This window comes from Rhinoraja longicauda, chromosome 41 (genome assembly GCF_053455715.1).
Source record: "Rhinoraja longicauda isolate Sanriku21f chromosome 41, sRhiLon1.1, whole genome shotgun sequence".
Lineage (NCBI taxonomy): Eukaryota > Metazoa > Chordata > Chondrichthyes > Rajiformes > Arhynchobatidae > Rhinoraja > Rhinoraja longicauda.
In genome coordinates this window covers 1,364,406-1,388,703 of record NC_135993.1, presented here as the reverse complement: position 1 = coordinate 1,388,703, position 24,298 = coordinate 1,364,406, and the positions used below count along the sequence as shown (strand labels likewise).

Genomic DNA, 24,298 nt, shown 5'->3' with positions numbered 1-24,298 from the left:
CACAGATGCTGCCTGACCCGCTGAGTTACTCCAGCACTCTGTGAAACGTCACCTATCCATGTTCTCCACAGATGCTGCCTGACCCGCTGAGTTACTCCAGCACTCTGTGAAACATAGAAACATAGAAAATAGGTGCAGGAGTAGGCCATTCGGCCCTTCGAGCCTGCACCGCCATTCAATATGATCATGGCTGATCATCCAACTCAGTATCCCGTACCTGCCTTCACTCCATACCCCCTGATCCCTTTAGCCACAAGGGTCACATCTAACTCCCTCTTAAATATAGCCAATGAACTGGCCTCAACTACCTTCTGTGGCAGAGAATTCCACAGATTCACCACTCTCTGTGTGAAAAAAACGTTCTCATCTCGGTCCTAAAAGACTTCCCCCTTATCCTTAAACTGTGACCCCTTGTTCTGGACTTCCCCAACATCGGGAACAATCTTCCTGCATCTAGCCTGTCCAACCCTAGCCTGTTTCTATAAGATCCCCCCTCAATCTTCTAAATTCTTCTAAATTCCAGCGAGTACAAGCCGAGTCTATCCAGTCTTTCTTCATATGAAAGTCCTGCCATCCCAGGGATCAATCTGGTGAACCTTCTCTGTACTCCCTCTATGGCAAGAATGTCTTTCCTCAGATTAGGTCACCTATCCATGTTCTCCACAGATGCTGCCTGACCCGCTGAGTTACTCCAGGTTTTTGTGCCAACATTGCTCGACCACATGGTGCCCCTCTGTAAAGTGGCATTGCCATCTCGTGGGGTCCAGTTACAGAGCGAAGTGGAGGTACAACTGTACCGTTATGACAGTGATTAGCAGCTCCACAGGGCGCCACGCTACATACAAGTATTTCCGAGCCTTTGTAAAGGTTGGAGCCCGAGGGTAGACCTGCCATTTCAATGCATTAACAAAAAACTCAAACTGGTTCTTGTTAAAGAAAAAGTCTCATTCAAGTAATGCCTGCTATAGATCAGAGGTACTGCCTGGAAACAGGCCCTTCGGCCCACCGAGACCGTGCCGACCAACAATCCCCCCGCACACTAGTTTACCAGAGATACAGCGTGGAAACAGGCCCTTCGGCCCACCGAGACCGTGCCGACCAGCGATCTCCCCGTAGACTAGCTCTGGCCTACACACACTAGGGACAATTTACAATTTTGTACCAAGCCAATTAACCTACAAACCCACAGATCTTTGGAGTGTGGGAGGAAACCAGAGCTCCAGGAGAAAACCCACGCGGGTCTCGGGGAGAACGTACAAACTCCGTACAGACAGCACCCATAGTCAGGATTGAACCCGGGTCTCTGGCGCTGTGAGGCAGCAACTCTACCCGCTGTGCCACCCTAACAGCTTCTGACTGCAGTTAATGTTCTTCGAGTCACAGAGTCGGCTGCAATGGGCCTTTATGGCCATCTGCAGCTGGGACTTTCAAAATGGCCGCAAAACCTGGCGATTCTAGCATATGGACTCAGTGAGATGTTTCCATACATTCTTTACGTAACCGGGAATTGTACTTATGTATGGCAATAATCTGAATAATCTGACTGATCTGTGCAAAAAAATAATTTCACTGTGTCTTAGTACACATGATAACAAAGAGCTAGGGAACCATTGAACGTCATACAGCACGGCAACAGGCCCTTCAGGCCAACATGTCCATGATGCCCCATCTATCCTGGGATGGCAGGACTTTCATATGAAGAAAGACTGGATAGACCAGGCTTGTACTCGCTGGAATTTAGAAGACTGAGGGGGGATCTTATAGAAACATATAAAATTCTTAAGGGGTTGGACAGGCTAGATGCGGGAAGATTGTTCCCGATGTTGGGGAAGTCCAGAACAAGGGGTCACAGTTTAAGGATAAGGGGGAAGTCTTTTAGGACCGAGATGAGAAAGTTTTTTTTCACACAGAGAGTGGTGAATCTGTGGAATTCTCTGCCACAGAAGGTAGTTGAAACCAGTTCATTGGCTATATTTAAGAGGGAATTAGATGTGGCCCTTGTGGCTAAAGGGATCAGGGGGGTATGGAGAGAAGGCAGGTACGGGATACTGAGTTGGATGATCAACCATGATCATATTGAATGGCGGTGCTGGCTCGAAGGGCCTACTCCTGCACCTATTTTCTATGTTTCTATATACTAGTCCCACCTGCCCGTGTTTAGCCCATATTCCTCTAAACTTTCCTATCCATGCACCTGTCCAAATGTCTTTTAAATTGTGTTATTGTACCTGCCTCCATTTTACCTGCCTCCACTGCCTCCTCTGGCAACTCGTTCCATACACCCACTCTGTGGAAAAGTTGCCCGTCAGGTTCCTTTTAAATCTATTTCCCCCCTCACCGTAAACCTATGGTTGATTAGCCAACTCTGGATAAATGACCCTGAGGATTCACCCGATCTATTCCTCATGATTTTATACACCTCTATGAGATCACCCCTCATCCTCCTGCGCTCCAAAGAATAAACCTCTCCCCATAGCTAAGGCCCTCGAGTCCTGGCAACATCCTCGTAAAACCTTTCTGCATTCTTTCCATTCTTTTGATGACCTTCTTCTTACAGCAGACGAAATATATCTGGAAGGAACTGCAGATGCTGGAGTAACTCAGCGTTACTAAGACACAAGATCGACACAAAGTGCTGGAGTAACTCAGCGGGACAGGCAGCATCTCTGGAGAGAAGGAATGGGTGACGTTTTGGTTCGAGACCCTTCTTCAGACTGAAATCCCTGTCGAACACCTGATTGATTGTAATCATGTATTGTCTTTCTGCTGTCTGGTTAGACCTGAAGAAGGGGCTCGACCCGAATACATCACCCATTCCTTCTCTCCAGAGATGCTGCCTGACCCGCTGAGTTACTCCAGCATTTTGTGTCTATCTTCCTACGGCAGACTGACCAAAAGTGAACGCAATACTCCAAAAGCTGCCTCACCAACTGTAATGTAACTTCCCAAATGTCTATACTCAATACCATGAACGGCGAAGGCAAAAGTACCAACATTTCTTGATTTTGCCTGCAGCAAGGTCACGCAAACAAGAATGTTAGATTTAGCTCTTCGGGCTAACAGAATCAAGGGATATGGGGAGAAGGCAGGAACGGGGCACTGATTGTGGATGATCAGCGATGATCATATTGAATGGTGGTGCTGGCTCGAGGGGCCCAATGGCCTCCTCCTGCACCTATTTTCTATGTCTCTAATGTCCGAGGGCCAAATTATCTTCTTTTTAAAGTGCTTTAGATCCAGCGCGCAGAAAAAGTGTGATTTGTTAGGGGGCTGCTATGCATATCTCTGATCATCAGTCAGTCTGAAGAAGGGTCTCGACCCAAAACCTCACCCATTCCCTCTCTCCAGAGATGCTGCCTGACCCGCTGAGTTACTCCAGCACTTTGTGAAACGTCACCTATCCATGTTCTCCACAGATGCTGCCTGACCTGTTGAGTTACTCCAGCATTTTGTGATACCTGCATATCTCTGACGATCTCTCCTGGACCCAGAACATTGGTGCAAACGTGAAGCCCATCATCACATCTACATGCTGGAAGACCGAGGAGATTGGGTATGTCACCAAATACTCTCTCGAACGTCTGCAGTTGTACGGTAGACAGCACATTGACCGGTTACATCACTGCCTGGTTCAGCAACTCAAACGCCCGGGAATGAAGGAGATTACAGAGAGTGGTGGACACTGCCCGGTCCATCACACGTCCTGACCTCCCCACCATCGAAGGTCCATCACGGGCACTGACCCCCCCACACACTGCCCGGTCCATCACACACTGACCCCCCCACCATCAAAGGGATCTACAGGAGGCGTTGCCTCAAAAAGGCAGCCAGCATCATCAGAGACCCACACCACCCTGGCCACACTCTCACTGACCCACACCACCCTGGCCACACTCTCACTGACCCACACCACCCTGGCCACACTCTCACTGACCCACACCACCCTGGGCCACACTCTCACTGACCCACACCACCCTGGGCCACACTCTCACTGACCCACACCACCCTGGCCACACTCTCACTGACCCACACCACCCTGGCCACACTCTCACTGACCCACACCACCCTGGGCCACACTCTCACTGACCCACACCACCCTGGCCACACTCTCACTGACCCACACCACCCTGGCCACACTCTCACTGACCCACACCTCCCCTGGCCACACACTCACTGACCCACACCACCCTGGCCACACTCTCACTGACCCACACCACCCTGGCCACACTCTCACTGACCCACACCACCCTGGCCACACTCTCACTGACCCACACCACCCCCCCACACCCTCACTGACCCACACCACCCTGGCCACACTCACTGACCCACACCACCCTGGCCACACTCTCACTGACCCACACCCCCCTGGCCACACTCTCACTGACCCACACCACCCTGGCCACACTCTCATCTCGCTGCGACCATCGGGGAGAAGGTCCAGGAGCCTGAAAACCATGACCTCCAGGTTCAGGAACAGCTTCTAACTAAACAATGAACTATGGAGAGTCTTTGGTTGCAACCCTTTTTGAAATTGTATTGGGGTTATTAAGTTATATAATTTTTTGTTTAATATAAGTTATCCAAGTGTTGAGTTTCCAGGCAGTGGTAGAGTTGCTGCCTCACAGCGCCAGAGACCTGGGTTCAATTTTGACTACGGGTCAAACGAAGTTTGTACGTTCTCCCTGGGACCTCGTGGGTTTTGTCCGGTTGCACAGGTTTCCTTCCACACACCAAAGAGACAGAGAGAGTGAGAGCGAGAGACAGAGACAGACAGAGAGACAGAGAGAGAGACAGAGAGAGAGACAGAGAGAGAGACAGAGAGAGAGAGACAGAGAGAGAGAGACAGAGAGAGAGAGACAGAGAGAGAGAGACAGAGAGAGAGAGACAGAGAGAGAGAGACAGAGAGAGAGAGACAAAGAGAGAGACAGAGAGCGAGAGAGAGACAGAGAGAGACAGAGAGAGACAGAGAGAGACAGAGAGAGACAGAGAGAGACAGAGAGAGACAGAGAGAGACAGAGAGAGACAGAGAGAGACAGAGAGAGACAGAGAGAGACAGAGAGAGACAGAGAGAGAGAGACAGAGAGAGAGACAGAGAGAGAGAGAGAGAGAGAGAGAGAGAGAGAGAGAGAGAGAGAGAGAGAGAGAGACAGAGAGAGAGACAGAGAGAGAGACAGAGAGAGAGACAGAGAGAGAGACAGAGAGAGACAGAGAGAGACAGAGAGAGAGACAGAGAGAGAGACAGAGAGAGAGACAGAGAGAGAGACAGAGAGAGAGACAGAGAGAGAGACAGAGAGAGAGACAGAGAGAGAGACAGAGAGAGAGACAGAGAGAGAGACAGAGAGAGAGACAGAGAGAGAGACAGAGAGAGAGACAGAGAGAGAGACAGAGAGAGAGACAGAGAGAGAGACAGAGAGAGAGACAGAGAGAGACAGAGAGAGAGACAGAGAGAGAGACAGAGAGAGAGACAGAGAGAGAGACAGAGAGAGAGACAGAGAGAGAGACAGAGAGAGAGAGACAGAGAGAGAGAGACAGAGAGAGAGAGACAGAGAGAGACAGAGAGAGAGACAGAGAGCGAGACAGGGAAGATGATGAATGAGTTGGAGTTTCGAGTGCTGTGGATATAAATCTATCACAAGTCCTTGTCAAGCACAGGCCAGGTGTGGAGTAATTCCCACTTTTTGAACGTGTCTGTCAGTCCCCCCTTGTTTTTGCCAGCTCTTTGTCATCACTGCAGGCGTATCTTGTATCTCTACAGAGTCTGTATGCGTTTAAGGAAGAGCCATAACCTTACCGTGTGTGCACAATGTCTATGTTGTGGCGCTTGTGAGCCATATCCTCGTCTCGCCAGCTTCCAACAACAGCATCAGAGGCGATGGAAGGTTGGAAAAGAAACCAACATCGATTTACACACAAGGATCTGCAGATGTTGGACTACTTTAAAAAAAAAGACACAATGTGCTGGAGTAACTCAATGGATCAGGCAGCATCTCTGGAGAAAAGGGATAGACTGAAGATTGAAGAATTCTGTGGAATTCTCTGCCTCAGAAGGCAAGTGGAGGCCAATTCTCTGAATGCATTCAAGAGAGAGCTGGATAGAGCTCTTAAGGATAGCGGAGTCAGGGGGTATGGGGTGAAGGCAGGAACGGGGTACTGATTGAGAATGATCAGCCATGATCACATTGAATGGCGGTGCTGGCTCGAAGGGCCGAATGGCCTCCTCCTGCACCTATTGTCTATTGTCTATAAGGGTCTGAACTGAAACGTCAGCCATTCCTTCTCTCCAGAGATGCTACCCGTCCCGCTGAGTTACTCCAGCATTTTGTGTCTGTCTTCAAAGAGTATTGTGATCAAAGAGTATTCAAAGTTCAGGAGAGCAGAACTGCGCTCAATAGTCCGGGTGTTATCTCACCAAGGCACTATATAAATGTAGTAAGATGTCGTGCACTCAGTGTCTTGAAATCATGGCCAGTGCTGTTACTTTCCTACCTGCGAAGGTTTGCTTTTAGTGACTGAACAGCGACCAACTTCAACACGGAACACTCTCCCAGACACCAGGGGCCCAGAGAGTCTGTTTTGGTTTGATTTGATGAACAGATATAAAATCTAAAGTCATTACCTCGGACAGTGCGCTAGGGTGGGGACAGAGAGACGTCAGGTCAGTCTCGGAGTGGCGGCCTAGATTGCCACCTCAGGTCTCTGGAGTGGGGATGGAACTCACAAACTGAAATCAGTGTGCGAGCTGGTTATGTATGTGTGTGTGCGCTAGTGCAAGAGAGTGTGTGGGTGTATGTGTGTGCATGCACATGGTTATGTAGTATGAGTGTGTGTGCTAGTGCAAGAGTGCGTGTGTGTGCGTGCAAGGGTATGTAGTACGTGTGTGTGCATGCACATGGTTATGTAGTATGAGTGTGTATTAGTGCAAGAGAGAGCATGTGCGCGTGAGTGTGTGCATGGTTACGTAGTATGAGTGAGTGTGAGAGTGTGCGCTAGTGCAAGAGAGTGTGTGTGTATGAGTGTGTCCATGCGCATGGTTATGTAGTATGTGTGAGTGAGTGTGCTAGTGCAAGAGAGTGTGTGTGTGTGTGCACATGGTTATGTAGTATGAGAGTGAGTGAGTGAGTGTGCTAGTGCAAGAGAGTGCGTGTGTGTGTGTGTGCATGCACATGGTTATGTAGTATGTGTGAGTGAGTGTGCACGCTGGTGCAAGAGAATGTGTGTGTGCAGATGGGTATGTGTGTGTGTGTGCTGGTGCAAGAGAGTGTGCATGTGTGAGTGCGCATGCACATGGTTATGTGCGAATATGAGTGAGTGTTTGCACTGGTGCGAGAGTGTATGTGCTTGTGTGCGTGGTTATGTATGTGTGCTGGTGCAAGAGAGTGTGCGTGTGTGTGCATGCGCATGGGTATGCATGAGTGAGTGTGAGCAAGTGTGTGAAATGGTGCGCGTGTGTATGTGCTTGTGAGCGTGGTTATGTATGTGTGTGTGTGCTGGTGCAAGTGTGAGCGTGTATACGTGCATATTTGCTATCAAATGACAGGCCACGTGAATATATGTGAACAAGTGCGTGTGCAAGTGGATGCATCTGATTGTGCGGATGGGCGAGCGAGCACGAGGGAGTGTGCGAACCCTCCACACGTGAACACGCCATTGGTGGAGCGGGAGCACGTGGTCGCTGGCTGGGTGAGACCACGTGGGGCGCGGGCGGGGTGAGCACGTTGGGCATTGGCTGGGTGAGGCCACGTGGGGCGCTGGCTGAGTGAGGCCACGTGGGGCGCTGGCTGGGTGAAGCCACGTGGGGCGCTGGCTGGGCGAGGTCACGTGGGGCGTTGGCTGGGTGAGGCCACGTGGGGCGCTGGCTGGGTGAGGCCACGTGGGGCGCTGGCTGGGCGAGGTCACGTGGGGCGCTGGCTGGGTGAGCACGTGGGGCGGTGACGTCACCCTTTGTCCCGTATTTGCGAGTGAGGAAGTTGGCAACCCTAGGTAGGGCTGGGCCTGGCTGCTGCCCAAGTGTTGAGCTCGCACCCTGGCCTTCACAGCCAGCAAGCAGCAAAGGCAAACACACAGTGAAAGGCAAGCCGAGAGGAGATGTGTGACCTGATCGATTTGTTGCTGAATTCTCAGTGGCTGGCGTAGCAGAGGGCGAGATTGTGTTGCAATAATCTATTGATGTGCTGCTGCCAACTCCGGCCCACTGCCTGTCCCCGGCCGGCCTTTATCTGCCTTCTATCTGTTACCCGTTTCCTGCAAATCCTTCATCTGTAAGCAGTGTGGCCACTGTAACACAACACCCATATCCTTGAAATCCTAACACCCTGCATCGCTCCAGTCCACGTTTAACTCGTTATCAGACCAAGAGTCTGAAGAAGGGTCTCGACTCGAAACGTCACCCATTCCTTCTCTCCAGAAATGCTGCCTGACCTGAAGAAGGGTCTCGACGCGAAACGCCACCCGTTCCTTCTCTCCAGAGATGCTGCCTGTCCCGTTGAGTTACTCCAGCATTTTGTGCCTTTCTTCAGATAACCAAGTCATTAGGGTGGCACAGCAGTAGAGTTGCTGCCTCACAGCACCAGGGACCTGGGTTCAATCCTGACTACGGGTGCTGTCTGTACGTTCTCTCTGTGACCTGTGTGGGTTTCCCCAGGTGCTCCAGTTTCCTTCCACATCCCAAAGATGTGCAGGTTGGTAGGTTAATTTGCTCCTGTAAATTGTCCCTTGTGTGTAGGACAGTGCTGGTGTACAGGGTGATTGCTGGTCGGTACAGACTCGGTGGGCCGAAGGGCCCTGTATCCATGTCTAGCCTAAAGCAGCAACTCTACTGCTGCACCACTGTGCTGCATTCAACCAAGAGAACATTGGAATCACTGCAAAGACACCAACCGTGTTACAACAGCACTCCCTTGGCACAGAAACAGAGACACAGTGCTGGACTGACTCAGCGGGTCGGGCAGCATCTCTGGAGAACATGGATACGTGACATTTCGCGTTGAGACCCTTCTGCAGTCTGAAGATATCACCTATCCATGTTCCCCAGAGATGCTGCCTGACCCACTGAGTTACTCCAGCACTCTGTGAAACGTCACCTATCCATGTTCTCCACAGATGCTGCCCGACCCGCTGAGTTACTCCAGCACTCTGTGAAACGTCACATATCCCTTTTCCCCAGAGATGCTGCCTGACCCGCTGAGTTACTTCAGCACTCTGTGAAACGTCACCTATCCATGTTCTCCACAGATACTGCCCGACCCGCTGAGTTACTCCAGCATTCTGTGTCTTTCTTTGTAAACTAGGATCTGCGCTGGTCTGTCAATAGTTGACCATTTACCTTAGATTAGTTTTAGAGATACAGCACGGAAACAGGCCCTTCGGCCCACCAAGTCCGCGCCGCCCAGCGATCCCCGCACACTAACACTATCCTACACACACTAGGGGCAATTTACAATCTTTACCGAAGCCAATTAACCTACAAACCTGCACGTCTTTGGATTGTGGGAGGAAACCGGAGCACCCAGAGAAAACCCACGCAGGTCACGGGGAGAACGTACAAACTCCGTACAGACAGCACCCATAGTCGGGATTGAACCCGGGTCTCTGGCACTGTGAGGCAGCAGCTCCACCCGCTGCGCCGCCAGAAATACATTTTAAAGATATCTCAAGGGTCTGTGAAAGTAGTTTTTTCCAGCTATCAATGTTTAAATGGCTTAAGTATTCATGTGTCCTTGTGCCTGAAAACCAAACTCTGGGATTAATCACACCAGATTGAAGAAGGGTCTCGACCAGAAACATCACCCATTCCTTCTCTCCAGAGATGCTGCCTGTCCCACTGAGTTACTCCAGCACTTTGTGTCTAACATCGGTGTAAACCAGCATCTGCAGTTCCTTCTGACAGGAATCAGTTTCCATGGGTAGTGACTCAAGTAGGCTTCTTGCTGCCCTCTGCTGTTGACAAACTAAAAACAGAATCAAAACTCAAAACACAAGACACAATAAGCACATCAGTCTGAAGAAGGGTCTCGTCCCAAAACGTCACCCATTCCCTCTCTCCTAGAAGCTGCCTGACCTGCTGAGTTACTCCAGCATTTTGTGAATAAATACCTTCGATTTGTACCAGCATCTGCAGTTATTTTCTTAGACACAATAAGCTGGTATTTATTCACAAAATGCCAGAGTAATTCAGCAGGTCAGGCAGCATCTCAGGAGAGAAGGAATGGGTGACGTTTCGGGTCGAGACCCTTCTTCTTGAAGTCATGCCCAGCCCTACCCAGGGTTGCCAGAAGGAATGGGTGACGTTTCGGGTCGAGACCCTTCTTCTTGAACGTCACCCATTCCTTCTCTCCTGAGATGCTGCCTGACCTGCTGAGTTACTCCAGCAGTTTGTGAATAAATACTTTCGATTTGTACCAGCATCTGCAGTTATTTTCTGACACGATCAACTAGAGTAACTCAGCGGGTCAGGCAGCATCTCTTCAGAGAATGAATGGGTGACGTGTCGAGACCCTTTCTTCAGACTGGTCAAACCCCAAGGTGCTGGAGTAACGCAGCGGTTCGTGCCACTCCACAGTTGCTGCCTGGCCCACTGGCTTCCTCCAGCACTTTGTGTTTTGACCAAGATTCCAGTACATAGAAACCTAAAAAAAAAAATAGGTGCAGGAGTTGGCCATTCGGCCCTTCGAGCCAGCACCGCCATTCAATATGATCATGGCTGATCAACTCAAATCAGTACCCCGTTCCTGCTTTCTCCCCATATCCCTTGATTCCGTTAGCCCTAAGAGCTACATCTAACTCTAACTCCCTCTTGAAAATCCCCGTGTCTTGTAAATTCACACGCGTTTTTACCTGGTGCCTTCATCCCACAGGTGGCCAGTGAGCTAAAGGGATTAAAGAAGGTTCCATATTTGGATTAAATTAGTTCATTGTGATCATGTTTTTCTGATCCTACACACACACACTCTGCGACATTTATCTTTACATTTACACCAAGCCAATTAGCCTACAAACCTGTACATATCATATCATATCATATATATACAGCGCGGAAACAGGCCCTTCGGCCCACCGGGTCCGCGCCGCCCAGCGATCCCCGTACATTAACACTATCCTACACCCACTAGGGACAATTTTTTACATTTACCCAGTCAATTAACCTACATACCTGTACGTCTTTGGAGTGTGGGAGGAAACCGAAGATCTCGGAGAAAACCCACGCAGGTCACGGGGAGGACGTACAAACTCCTTACAGTGCAGCACCCGTAGTCAGGATCGAACTTGAGTCTCCGGCGCTGCATTCGCTGTAAAGCAGCAACTCTACCGCTGCGCTACCGTGCATCTGTGGAGTGTGGGAGGAACTCGGGGGGAAAACCCACGCAGGTCACGGGGAGAACGTACAAACTCCGTACAGACGGCGCCCGTAGTCGGGATCGAACCCGGGTCTCTGGCGCTGTGAGGCAGCAGCTCTACCCGCTGCGCCACCCGTCTTTTAAAAAATACACGAGACAGCCAACAATGGAGACACGTTTACACTTTTCTTTATTGAACAGGTCAAGGAAACTTCCCGACAAATATAAAAAAATTCTGCAAAACATCCAGAGACTCGACAAACAGCAGCTGGGATACAGACAAGTGTGGACAGAGACACACACGTGTACACACACTTACACACATATGAACATGTACACACACGCCCACAAACACATGGATGTGTACATAAACACATGCGTACGCACACGAACACAATGTCAGTCTGAAGAGTCTCGACCCGAAACGTCACCCATTCCTTCTCTCCAGAGATGGTGCCTGTCCCACTGAGTTACTCCAGCATTTTGTGTCTATCTTGTGTTTAAAGCAGCACCTGCGGTTCCTTCTACACATTACAATGGACATGCATGTGTACACACAACACACACACATCTGTACACAACTTACCCACATGCATACCCATATAGACACACCACAGAATCTATCAGATACTGAGCAAGAATCAGTAAAAAATAAATGGAATACAGGGATAGAATGACACACACACAAAAGTAACAACTATTTTAACCAAACATCCACAGCATCTACAGATAAAAGACTAGCCTGCTTTTATATTTCAGATTTGTACAATAAAATAGACACAAATATGAAAAAGTTACTTCAGAAACATATTGGCACATTTATAATGGGAGCCCTTCCCCCTGATCTACAGTCCTGGAGTCTACTGGTTTAGTTTAGTGGTACAACGCGGAAACAGGCCCTTCGGCCCACTGAGTCCATGCCGACCAGCGATCCCCGCACACTAACACTATCCTACACACACAAGGGACAATTTACAATTTTACAGAATCCAATTAGCCGACATCTTTGGAGTGTGGGAGGAAACGGGAGCACCTGGAGAAAACCCACACAGGTCACAGGGAGAACGTACAAACTCTGTACAGGCAGCACCGGTAGTCAGGATCGAACCCGGGTCTCTGGCGCTGTGAGGCAGCAGCTCTACCCGCTGCACATTGGAAGGTTGCTGGGCTGGGGCGTACGGGCAGACTCCTAGGTGTTAGTTGGGTGCAGGAGTGGAAAGCAAAATAAGTTTGACAAGACTTTATCATTTACGTTAAAAAAAAAACAAAAACAAAAACAGCTTATGGCCACTTTGAGGACATATCCTTCTACAACTCAACACCATGGAATGATTACCACCCTGGTCGTGACATGGAAGGAAGATTCCAGATCTCATGAGCATGCAAGAAACCTTTCCTTTATCATTGTCATGTTTTTGCATCTCATTCATTTGTTCTATATTTCTCTCTACATCACCATCTCTCACCCCCAACTCTCAGTCTGAAGAAGGGTCTCGACCCAAAACGTCACCCATCCCTTCTCTCCAGAGATACCACCTGTCCCGCTGAGTTACTCCAGCATTTTGTGTCTATTTTCGGTGTAAACCAGCATCTGCAGTTCCTCCCTAAAGACTGCAAGTTGAGTGGGATTTATTTATCCAAGATTTGGGGTGCCTCAAAGTAGGGTTTGTGCTGTGAGAACACGACACCAAGTGCCCAAAAGAATATATCCATGTTCTCCAGAGATGTTGTCTGACCCGCTGAGTTACTCCAGCACTCTGTGAAACGTCACTTATCCATGTTCTCCAGAGACGCTGCCTGACCCGCTGAGTTACTCCAGCACTCTGTGAAACGTCACCTATCCATGTTCTCCACAGATGCTGCCTGACCCGCTGGGTTACTCCAGCGTTTTGTGTCTGTCTTCGGGAGAAATCTGGAGTTGGGTTTGTACGGTCCTGGCTTCGTATCCATCTCTCTCTGTCTCTCTCACACACTCAGTAGCAGACAGATTACAATCCCCTGGCCCACACCTACGACAGAAAGTATGCCCGCTTGTCCGGATGCAATGGTGCCTCCAGGTGGAGGTAGGATTTGATCGTTGAGACTCAGTCCTTGCTCTCGATCTGTAGCTGGGGTTCCCAGGGGTGAAGGGGGGGAGAGGGAGGGGTGGGGGTGTTGAGAGCACATTTCCCAGATGTGTGTGGGGGGTGGGTGGGTGGGTGGGTGGGGGGGGGGAGTGTGTTTAGAGGATGCTGACTCTGTGACTGAGTCCCTGCACATCGTCCTCTCTCCAGCTGGGCGCCGCGGGCAATCTGTTGGCCTTGTGGGGCGGGAACTCCATCGGGCGGCTCTGGCACATCTGTTCCCAGCGACGATCGTCACTCTCATGGGTCAAGTAACGCTCACCCATCTTACACTCCAACTCACGCAGGTCCAGCCAGGTCTGGTGGTCCTGGGGGGGGGGGGGGGGGGGGGGAGGGAGGGGAGGGGAGAGTCGTTATTTGTTCCATCATCTCACGACCGGCCACATCTTCCCATCCCCTCCCCAGACACCGTTCCCTCCGTAACTCCCTGGTCCACTCGTCCCTTCCTACCCAAACCACCCCAACCCCGGGCACTTTCCCCTGCAACCGCACGAGATGCAACACCTGTCCCTCTACCTCCCCCCTCAACTCCATCCAAGGACCCCAACAGCCTTTCCAGGTGAGACAGAGGTTCACCTGCACCTCCTCCAACCTCATCTATTGTATCCGCTGCTCCAGATGTCAACTTATTTACATCGGCGAGACCAAACGCAGGCTCGGCGATCGCTTCGCTCAACACCTTCGCTCAGTCCGCATTGACCAACCTGATCTCCCGGTGGCTGAGCACTTCAACTCCCCCTCCCACTCCCAGTCTGACCTTTCCGTCATGGGCCTCCTCCTTTGTCATAGTGAGGCCCACCGGAAATTGGAGGAACAGCATCTGATATTTCGCTTGGGCAGCTAACAGCCCAGCGGTATGAACATCGACTTCTCCAACTTTAGATAGCTCCTCTGTCCCTCTCTTTCCCCTCCCTCTTCCCAGTTCTCCCACTGTCCTCCTATCTCCTATTACATCCTATCTTTGGCCCGCCCCCTCCCCTAACATCAGTCTGAAGAAGGGTCTCAACCCGAAACGTCACCCATTTCCTTCTCTCCCGAGATGCTGCCTGACCCGCTGAGTTACTCCAGCATTTTGTGTCTACCTTCATTTGAATCAGCATCTGCAGTTATTGGTTCCCTCTCCCCTGACTGAAGAAGGGTCCCGACCTGAAACGTCACCTATCCATGTTCTCCAGAGATGCTGCCTGACCCGCTGAGTTACTCCAGCACTCTGTGAAACGTCACCTATCCATGTTCTCCACAGATGCTGCCTGACCCACTGAGTCACTCCAGCATTTTGTGTACTGTAATTATGTGTAGTCCTTCCTCAACAAAAGGGCTTTTCAGTGCACCACAATACAAGATAATAAGCCAAACTAAAGCCACACCGAGCCGGGCTCAAGTTGAGGAGAGGGGGTGAATGTACCACATCCGAGTTCAGCCGTGCCACTGGCCTGACCCCCATCCCTGAGCCTGACCACCCCCCACCACCCCTGACTCCAACCCCTGACCCCCACCCTGACCATGACCCAAAAGCCTGACCCACACTTGACCTCCCCCACCCCCGCCCCTGACCCCCCCGACCCCCCCATAAACCCCCGACCCCCCCTGAACCCCCGACCCCCCCTGAACCCCCGACTCCAACCCCGAGCCTACCTGCAGGAAGGGGTGGCTGAGGGACTTATCCACACTGTATCGTTTCCTCATTTTCACCTGCAGCAGGTTGTTGATGAGGTCAATGCCTGAAAACAGGAACGCATGGTTTCACCAACTCTGCCAGCGCAGGGACATGACCACTACAGGTACCGAGACCCCCTCCCGACAGCACTGCCTCACCCCTCCCCCCAACCCAACACTGGGTGTAGCCCCCCCACACCGTCCCATCTCTAACGCTGTGGGGCAGCAACTCTAATAAAATCACGAGAGGAATAGATCGGGTCGATGCACAGAGTCTCTTGCCCAGAGTTGGGGAATCGAGGACCAGAGAGGACATAGGTTCAAGGTGAAGAGGGAAAGATTGAATAGGAATCTGAGGGGTAATTTTTCCACACAAAGGGTGGTGGGTGTATGGAACGAGCTGCCGGAGGAGGTAGTTGGGGCTGGGACTATCACAACATTTATGAAACAGTTAGACAGGTACATGGACAGGACGGGTTTGGAGGGATGTGGACCAAGGTGGGACTAGTGTAGATGGGACATGTTGGCCGGTGTGGGCTAGTGGGACTCTGGCCCCTACCTTCAGGCGAGATGTGTCTCCAGGGGTTGGGGGGGTACATGAAGGCTGCGTTGTGGATCTGATCGTTGATGTCCTCGTCCTCGTTGAAGGGGAAGGTGCCACTCAGACTGACGTACATGATCACCCCCACCGACCACATGTCCAGCGAGCGGTTGTAGCCCTTGTTGAGCAGAACCTCGGGGGCCAGGTAGGCCGGCGTGCCCACCACCGACCGGCGGAACGACTTCTCCCCGATGATGCGCGCAAAGCCAAAGTCACACAGCTTCACCTGTGGGCAGAGGGGCAGAACGCGGGGGGGGGGGGGGAGAGAGAGCGTGAGACACACACGGACACAGAGGGTGTGGATGGTGGGCCAAGAGGGGGGAGGAAAGGTGGATGAGAGGAGGAGGGTGGGGGTGTGGGGGGGGGAAGGTGAGTGGTTCCAAGGGTGGAGGGGTGAGTGGTTCCAAGGGTGGGGGTGAGTGGTTCCAGGGGTGGGGGTGATGGGGGGGTGGGAGTGATGGGGGGGGATGGGGGTGATGGGGGGGTGGGGGTGATGGGGGGGTGGGAGTGATGGGTGATGGGGGGGGTGGGGGTGATGGGGGGGGTGGGGGTGATGGGGGGGGTGGGAGTGATGGGGGTGATGGGGGGGTGGGGGTGATGAGGGGGTGGGGGTGATGGGGGGGTGGGAGTGATGGGGGGGTGGGAGTGATGGGGGGTGGGAGTGATGGGGTAAGGGGGTGATGGGGGTGATGGGGGGTGGGGGTGATGGGGGGGGGTGGGGGTGATGGGGGGGGTGGGGGTGATGGGGGGTGAGTGGTTCCAAGGGTGGGGCGGTGGGGGTGAGGGGGGATGGGGTTGAGGGGGGAGGGGTGAGTGGTTCCAAGGGTGGGGTTGAGGGGGGGGTGGGGGTGAGTGGTTCCAAGGGTGGGGGTTGGGGCAGTCACCCACCTGAGGGAAGGGTTCAGCAGAGGCCAGGAGCACGTTCTCTGGCTTCAGGTCACAGTGCACGATGTTCTTGAAGTGCAGATGGCGGAGAGCGACGAGGATCTGTGCAAACAAGAGGAAGGAGCCGCCTGAAGAACGAGCATGAAGAGAGAGAACAAATGGAGACGCAACGCGACGCTCACGGGACACTCAGGCAGGTACCTGGGTCGGGCAGGTGTATGAACGAATACTTTATGAATGATACTTTATTGACACCTGTAACAAGACGTCCAGGTTTGTGGGTTAATTGGCTTGGTACATGTCCAAATTGTCCCTAGAGCGACAATAGACAATAGGTGCAAGAGGAGGCCATTCGGCCCTTCGAGCCAGCACCTCCATTCAATGTAATCATGGCTGATCATTCTCAATCAGTACCCCGTTCCTGCCTTCTCCCCATACCCCCTGACTCCGCTATCCTTAAGAGCTCTATCTAGCTCTCTCTTGAAAGCATTTTGAGAATTGGCCTCCACTGCCTTCTGAGGCAGAGAATTCCACAGATTCACAACTCTCTGACTGAAAAGGTTTTTCCTCATCTCCGTTCTAAATGGCCTACCCCTGTGTGTAGGACTAGCGTTAATGTGCGGGGATCGCTGGTCGGCGCGGACCCGGTGGGCCGAAAGGGCCTGTTTCCGCGCTAAAAACAAGTCGAACCCTGCTGGATAACACCAAGGCCGAGAGACCACAGAGAAGAACTGCACTGGTCAGGAGCCCGTGCAGCAGAGAACAGACGCACTGCAGAGGCCCAGAGGAAACGCACCGCGCGCAAGGCACGGGCTACCTCCACTTCCACTGCAGCACCCATCCACTTGTGTCCTACGTGTGGGCGTGCCTTCCGGGCCCGGATTGGCCTCACCAGCCACCTCCGGACCCACAGTCACCAATCCTCCAACTGAAAGTGAAGTCATGGTCATCTTCCAACCCGAAGGACCAACAACAACAACAACATCGCTAAACTAAACTAAAAGTCACAGTGAAATTCTTTGCTTGCACGCCCAAGGTGTGCAAATAGTCACCACATAAAGGGCGCCGACAGAGTCACAAAGGCAGGAGAATGGGGTTAGGAGGGAGAGATAGATCAGCCATGATTGAATGGTAGCGTAGACCTGATGGGCCGAATGGCCTAGTTCTGCCCCTGTCACTTATGAACACGAGTTTTAATTCCACTAGATGGAGACAGTGAGCAGCTCTATTCGCTGAGGATGCGATACATTCACCACAACTCTGACTAAAGAAATTCCACCTCATCTCCTTCCTAAAGGAACGCCCTTTAATTCTGAGGTTATGGAGCGTGTTGGTCAGCATGGGCCAGCTGGGCCAAAGGGCCTGCTCCCGTGCGGTATGACTCTACGTACACCGATAGCAAAGGTCTCGAGGGTAGATAGACACAAGATGCTGGAGTAACTCAGTGGGTCGGGCAGCATCTCTGGAGAGAAGGAACGGGTGACGCTTCGGGTTGAGACCCTTCTTCAGGCTTTGTCCCGCCCTCTCCCCTGACATCAGTCTTGAAGGGTCTCGACCCGAAACGTCACCCATTCCTTCTCTCCAGAGATGCTGCCTGTCCCGCTGAGTTACTCCAGCATTTTGTGTCCATCCTCTGATTTAAACCAGCATCTGCAGTTCCTTCCTGCAAAGGTTTAGATGGATGTGGGGCAAGTGTAGATAGATAATAGACAATAGGTGCAGGAGGAGGCCATTCGGCCCTCCGAGCCAGCGCCGCCATTCAATGTGATCATGGCTGATCATTCTCAATCAGTACCCCGTTCCTGCCTTCTCCCCATACCCCCTGACTCCGCTATCCTTAAGAGCTCTATCTAGCTCTCTCTTGAATGCATTCAGAGAATTGGCCTCCACTGCCTTCTGAGGCAGAGAATTCCACAGATTCACAACTCTGACTGAAAAAGTTTTTCCTCATCTCCGTTCTAAATGGCCTACCCCTTATTCTTAAACTGTAGCCCCTGGTTCTGGTCTCCCCCAACATTGGGAACATGTTTCCTGCCTCTAACGTGTCCAACCCCTTAATAATCTTATACGTTTCGATAAGATCTCCTCTCATCCTTCTAAATACAAGCCTAGTCGCTCTAGTCTTTCAACTGAGGTCCCAGCATCGAGCCTTGCGGTACCCCACTAGTTACTGCCTGCCATTATGTACAGGATAGGAATGGTTTAGAGGGAAATGGGCCAAGTGGGACTGGTGTAGATGGGGCATGTGGGTCAGCATGGGAGGGTTGGGCCAAAGGGCCTGCACAGTGCTGTGGGGCTCGGTTACCTGCGTGATCATGAACTTGGTGATGCGTTCTGGCAGCCGCCCCTTCTCGCTGGACAGGATCATCTCCAGCATGTCACCATGCAGCTTCTCCATCACCACAAACACCTTCTCCACAGTCTCGAACATGCACTCCAGGTTCACTACACCAGGGTGCCTCAGCCCCTGGAGAGATGGAGAGGGGAGAGTGAGTGAAGGAAGGAAAGAGGTAGAGGGAGGGAGGGAGGGAGTGACGAAGGAAAGAGGGAGAGGGAGTGCTGTAGTAACTCAGCGGGTCAGTCAGCATCTCTGGAGAACATGGATAGGTGACGTTTCACAGAGTGCTGGAGTAACTCAGTGGGTCAGGCAGCATCTGTGGACAGAAGGAATGGGTGACGTTTCGGGAGGGGGAGGGGGACACAGAGACCCTGTCCGTTGCTGACCTGCAGAATGGCTACCTCGTTGCGTAGCTGGCTCTCCTGCTTAGTCGGGAACCTCAGTTTGTCGATCACCTTGATGGCCACGTCGCGGCTGGTCGCTCGATGCTTGCCTGCAAACCAAGAGCAAGGCGTCACCATTACACACACACACCAGGGAGGCCACTCAGACCGTCCAGCCCGTGCTAGCCCTTTGGAAGACCCGTCCAATTCAAGACCTTTAATATTGGACGCAAGATATGTAGAGAAATTGTCGGGGGCATCACAGAGTGACGGAGGTTGGAAAAAAAACTCTTGCTAATCACACCCCCACCTGCAAAACAGCTGTTGAAACAGGGGGATCAATTAAACAATAATTGTTCAACTAGTCTACATTGTTGAAGGGTTTGTTAGGCAGATAAACGGAATTAAAATCAGTTTCAGTTTAGTTTATTGTCCCGTGTACTGAGGTACAGTGAAAAGCTTTTGTTGCGTGCTAACCAGCCAGTGGAAAGACAATACATGATTATCATCGATCCATTCACAGTGTAGATACATGAGAAGGGAATAACGTTTAGCGCAAGGCAAAGCCAGCAAAGTCTGATCAAGGATAGTCCGCGGGTCACCAATGAGGTAGATAGTAGTTCAGCACTGCTCTCTGGTTCAGTTGCCTGATAACAGCCAGGAAGAAACTGTCCCTGAATCTGGAGGTGTGCGTTTTCACACTTCTGTACCTCTTGCCCGATGGGAGAGGGGAGAAGAGGGAGTGGCCGGGGTGAGACTGGTCCTTGATGATGCTGCTGGCCTTGCCGAGGCAGCGCGAGGTGGAGGTGGAGTCGAGGGAAGGGAGGATTGGAAATGGAATTAAAATACAGAGCAGCCATGGTTTAAGTGAGTGGTGGAACCGGTTCAAAGGGCTGGATGTTCATGAGCTGTGGAGTGGAGCAAATTGGCAGCAGACCAACGGGCTCCAAATGAGCCTCTGAGTCGATCAGACACAAGCCGAAGAAAGACTCACCTCCATAAACTATACCAAACTGTCCAGACCCCAGGACATCATCTGCAAAGATCTGGTAGACCGTGGCAATATCCTAGTGAGAGAGAACCAGAGAGAGATTTTAGATTTTTTTAGATTTGGAGATACAGCACGGAAACAGGCCCTTCGGCCCACCGAGCCCGTGCCGCCCAGCGATCCCCGCGCATTAACACTATCCTACACATGCTAGGGACAATTTTCACATTTTTACCCAGTCAATTAACCTACAAACCTGCACGTCTTTGGAGTGTGGGAGGAAACCGAAGATCTCGGAGAAAACCCACGCAGGTCACGGGGAGAACGTACAAACTCCGTACAGACGTTCTCCCCGTGACCTGCGTGGGTTTTCTCCGAGATCTTCGGAGAGAGAGAGAGAGAGAGAGAGGTCTGAGACACAATATATCAGAGAGAGAGGTGGGAGAGAGACCCCATAACAGATAACTTCATGGGGGGGTGGGGGTGGGTGGAGAGAATAAAGGAGGATCTGGCAGAGGACAACTAAGGGGGGACCATAATTGGAACGCGTTAAAAATGGTTTGGTGAAGGGGTATACTTTGTAACTGTCGGCGCCCTTTATGTGGTGACTCTTTGGATACCTTGGTACGCCAAAACACAGCACATCTCTGTGACGTCAAACACTACAACAACGGGTCTTTTATTCAATCAAGAGAATGGGGACTAGAGAGACCTGAGTCAGGGACTGAGATCGCTCGCCGTCAGAGGGGGCAGAGAGACCCCAGGCAACATTGAGCTGGCCTCCAGGGGCAACTACAAAGGGAGAGGCCAGCGTGGGTCAGTTTGGCAAAGCGTTCCCTCCACACCCGCCATTTAGAACGGAGATGAGGAAAAACCTTTTTCAGTCAGAGAGTTGTGAATCTGTGGAATTCTCTGCCTCAGAGGGCAGTGGAGGCCAATTCTCTGAATGCATTCAAGAGAGAGCTAGATAGAGCTCTTAAGGATAGCGGAGTCAGGGGGTATGGGGAGAAGGCAGGAACAGGGTACTGATTGAGAATGATCAGCCATGATCACATTGAATGGCGGTGCTGGCTCGAAGGGCCGAATGGCCTCCTCCTGCACCTATTGTCTATTGAACACACATTCTTGGATTCAGGCCTGCACAGGTTAGGGAACAAATGGGCGAAATACTGGGGGAATGTCCTTCCACACCCTCCCGTCTGCAAGGGAATCCTCCCCCTTTACATCGGGGACCTGGGGGGGAAGAGTGTTGCACAGAGTTGTGGCCTGCAACAGGTACTTGAGCCGGTTCACGGACTTGTCTGCCGCCTGTCAGATGATGATCGTATTGAATGGCGGTGCAGGCTCGAAGGGCCGAATGGCCTACTCCTGCACCTATTTTCTATGTTTCGATGTTTCTGTGGTGAGGAAGAGACCGTGTACCGTTTGTATACAGAGTGCGTGAGGTTGAAGCCCCTGTTCCAGTATCTGAAGGGGCTGCTCCTCAAGTTCTGGCTCCATTTTAGCCCCACGCTCCTGATGTTTGGGGTCCCAGTACAGAGGGAGGGAGGATCAGGAGGGGGGAGGGTCGGGTGGGGTCTCCCTGTCGGTCTGCTCCTGGGCCTGGCCAAGATGGCCGCTCGCGGGTCCAGGCAGCGGGTAGTCGATGGCCGCACAGGGGTCGGCTGCCCTCCCCTCTTCCGGGGTTACGTCCGTGCCCGCGTGTCCCTGGAGAGGGAACACGCACACGCGGTGCCCATGGGGACACTGGAGGCCTTCCGTGACCGCCGGTCGCCGCGGGAGGTTCTCTCCAGTGTTCTCTCCAGTGTTCTCTCCAGTGTTCTCTCCAGTGTTCTCTCCAGTGTTCTCTCCAGTGTTCTCTCCAGTGTTCTCTCCAGTGTTCTCTCCAGTGTTCTCTCCAGTGTTCTCTCCAGTGTTCTCTACAGTGTTCTCTACAGTGTTCTCTACAGTGTTCTCTACAGTGTTCTCTACAGTGTTCTCTACAGTGTACTCTCTCTACACTGTCCACTTGTGAGAAGCATGTTGGTTAATTGGGAATAAAGTCCACAGCAGAAAGAATGGGTCGACTGGGCTTGTATTCACTGGAATTTAGAAGGACGAGAGGGGATCTTATAGAAACATATAATTTTTTTAAGGGATTGGACAGGCTGGATGCAGGAAAATTGTTCCCCATGTTGGGGGAGTCCAGAACCAGGGGCCACACACAGTTTAAGAATAAGGGGTAGGACATTTAAGGCTGACTTTTTCCACCCAGAGAGTTGTGAACCTGTGGGATTCTCTGCCACAGAAGGCAGTGGAGGCCAATTCACTGGATGTTTCCAAGAGAGAGTTAGATTTGGCTCTTGGGGTTAACGGAATCAAGGGATATGGGGAGAAAGCAGGAACGGGGTACTGATTTTGGATGACCAGCCATAATGACATTGCTGGCTCGAAGGGCCGAATGGCCTCATCCTGCACCTATTTTCTATGTTTCTATCCCTTTCCTGGATCTTCACTGAAATCCAAGGTGCTGCCCTCTGGTGAGTGAGCAGAGAAACATAGAAACACAGGCAGTAGGGGGAGTAACCGAGCGGAGTACTGTGCCCCAGGCCCTCCCGGCCAGATCATACGACGGTCATGTATGAACATGTCTGAGACCGCAGGCACACACCACCACTCACCACGTCCTCCTGAATCTGGCTGTTGACCATGGAGAAGTTGATAGAAGCTTGTCCTGCAACGATAAGAAACATTTTCACAAAGAGATACAACATCTTGATCTTGATTGTAGCCTTCTCCAACTTAACCCTTGCTTTCCCCACCCGAGTTCTCCGACCAGCCTGACCGTCCCCCTGATTAAATCATACATTGTACCCCTCGTTGTCACCTCCCCCTCACTAACAATGATCTGTTCCACATTTTCCTCGAGCTTCATCCCCTTTGATCTCCAGTTTTCACACCTTATCAACGCGTCTCCCTCTCCCCTGCCTCTCAGTCTGAAGAGGGGTCTCGGCACGAAATGTCACCCATTCCTTCTCTCCACAGATGCTGCCTGTCCTGCTGAGTTACCCTAGCTTTTCGCGGCTATCTTTGTAGAGACAAGGAACTGCAGAAGCTGGTTTACACGAAAAGACGCAGAGTGCTGGAGTAACTCAGCAGGTCAGGCAGCATCTCTGGAGAACATGGATAGGTGACGTTTCACAGAGTGCTGGAGTAACTCAGCGGGTCAGGCAGCATCTCTGGAGAACATGGATAGGTGACGTTTCAGGTCGGGACCTTTCCTCCGACTGATTGGAGTGGGACAGTGTGGGGGATTAGAAAGCTGGAAGAGAGGAGAGGTGGGTCCAAGCAGGGCAGGTAACATGTTCCCAATGTTGGGGGAGTCCAGAACCAGGGGCCACAGTTTAAGAATAAGGGGTAGGCCATTTAGAACTGAGATGAGGAAAAACTTTCAGTCAGAGAGTTGTGAATCTGTGGAATTCTCTGCCTCAGAAGGCAGTGGAGGCCAATTCGCTGGATACTTTCAAGAGAGAGCTAGATAGAGCTCTTAAGGATAGCGGAGTCAGGGGGTATGGGGAGAAGGCAGGAACGGGGCACTGATTGAGAATGATCAGCCATGATCACATTGTATGGCGGTGCTGTCTCGAAGGGCCGAATGGCCTCCTCCTGCACCTGTTGTCTGTTGTAATAGGTGGATCCAGGTGAGGGAGGGGTTGGATAGGCAGGTGGTTGGACAAAGGCCAGAGATGAAAAGACAAGTGGGAGACAAGAGGATTGAAGAGTTGCGAATTGTGAAGCCAGAGGAAGGAAAAAACTTTTTGAGGGGGGGATAAGTTCCCTCTGCATGGTCCCATTAAACAGCCTGGGAGATGTGGAGGGGTCTTCACTGCGCAGGGTCCCATCAGATGTCTTGGGCAACGTGGAGTGAAGCCCCCTCTACATTGTTCCATTACATACCCGAAGTATGGAGTAACGCCCCCTCGACAAGGAACCTTCTAGTTTTCCACGGTCC

At 51.8% G+C, this 24,298-nt stretch overlaps 1 pseudogene across 1 annotated transcript in view; it reads right to left on the bottom strand.

The window, feature by feature from the left end:
• Positions 1 to 11,552: 11,552 nt before the first annotated feature.
• The window catches only part of LOC144611864 (serine/threonine-protein kinase D2-like), a 57,428-nt pseudogene continuing 44,682 nt past the window's right edge, over positions 11,553 to 24,298 (bottom strand). The window contains exons 11-18 of the transcript XR_013549589.1: positions 22,968 to 23,020; positions 20,314 to 20,386; positions 19,323 to 19,429; positions 18,904 to 19,065; positions 16,602 to 16,700; positions 15,672 to 15,939; positions 15,092 to 15,177; positions 11,553 to 13,764 (exon numbers count right to left, since the gene is read on the bottom strand). The product of XR_013549589.1 is annotated as a serine/threonine-protein kinase D2-like (transcript). The remainder of the gene's footprint in view (positions 13,765 to 15,091; positions 15,178 to 15,671; positions 15,940 to 16,601; positions 16,701 to 18,903; positions 19,066 to 19,322; positions 19,430 to 20,313; positions 20,387 to 22,967; positions 23,021 to 24,298) is intronic.